Here is a 1,551-nt window from a genome sequence, read left to right as displayed (position 1 = left end):
TGGGTTGGATATTGGTCCATGGTTAGGGCTGGGGTGTAAGGTAGAGTTATGGGTTTTGTATTGCTTAATGGTTAGGGATAGGGTGTAGGGTAGAGTTATTGTTTGGTTATTGGTCCATGGTTAGGTGTTGGGTATAATGTAAAATTTTCGGTTGAGTATTGGTCTGAAGGTTAGAGGTCCTGCGTAATGTAGAATTATGGGTTGGGTTTTGGTCCGTGGTTAGGGGCTGGTTGTGGGGTAGAGCTGTGGGGTTCTATTGGTCTATGTTTAGCGGTGGGTGAAGCGCATTGTTATTGGTATTGGTTGATGTTTATGGGTTGGGTATTGGTCCATGGTTAGAGGCTGGGGTGTAAGGTAGTGTTATGGGTTTGGTATACGTTGATGATTAGGGGTTGGGTGTAGGGTCCAGTTATTGGTTTGGTATTGGTTGATGGCTAGGGGTTGGGTTTAGGGTAGAGGTATGGGTTGGGTATTGGTCCATAGTTAGGGGTTGGGTGTAGGGTAGAGTGATAGGTTGGGTATTGGTCCATGGTTAGGGGTCGGGTGTAGGGCGGAGGTATGGGAAGGATATTGGTCCATGGTTGGGATTGGGTGTAAGGTTAGAGCTTTGGGTTTGGGTTGGGTATTTGTCTATGGTTGGGGTTGGGTGTAGGGTAGAGTTATGGGTTGGGTATTGGTCCATGGTAAGGGGTTGGGTGTAGGGTAGAGTTATGGGTTTGGTATTGTTCCATGCTTAGGGGCATGGTATAGGCATGAATTTTGGGTTGAGTATCTGTCCATGGTTTAGGGTAGTATATAATAATCCTGGAGTATTGTTATGGTTTTTAGCAGAGAATAAAGCAATTTTAGAAGTGGAACAGGGAAGTGGTGGGACCCTTAATAATAGCAATAAAATAAAATTTCTTTGCTGTCCCTGTGAGGGGAAATTTACCTTCACTTCCTGTAAAGATGATGAGTGTCACACAGAACAGGAAGTGAAGAACATTTTCTTCCATGGGGACATATTACTCTGCACCTCACCTGGGTATTGGATTGTTTCCCTGGTACAGTCCAGGTGCAGACAGTCTGTGAGACCCCCATGGTGACAATGGTCCAGTTCAGTGGTCCCCAGGCTGCTGGGTGACAAAGACTTACCTTAAAGGGGTAGGTGGCCTTACAGCGTGTTAGCAGGCGGAGTGTCTCCTCTCATCGCTGTGCACTGCAATGTGCTGCTCTGTATTCTGCACTGGGGATATATTACTTTATAACTGACAGTTACTGATTAAAGAGTCATTATCGGCCCAATTACCCCTTATTACCCCTCCAATGGCAGCTGTACAAGTGGAGTTTGGTTTATCAACAACAGACTCAAGGAATATTGCAGGGTCAGCGTGTGAGATAAACATTTCCTGGGAGAAAGTGGGAACTAAACATTCGTCATGTCAATCCCTCAGCTTCACTCATCACACACAGCATACATGGAGCATACACAGCACGCAGCATACATGGAGCATACACAGCACACAGCATACATGGAGCATACACGGCACGCAGCATACATGGAGCATACAC

The sequence above is a fragment of the Pyxicephalus adspersus genome, chromosome 5 (assembly GCF_032062135.1).
Source record: "Pyxicephalus adspersus chromosome 5, UCB_Pads_2.0, whole genome shotgun sequence".
Lineage (NCBI taxonomy): Eukaryota > Metazoa > Chordata > Amphibia > Anura > Pyxicephalidae > Pyxicephalus > Pyxicephalus adspersus.
The sequence above is the reverse complement of the archived record's forward strand: the minus strand, read 5'-3'. Positions refer to the sequence as shown.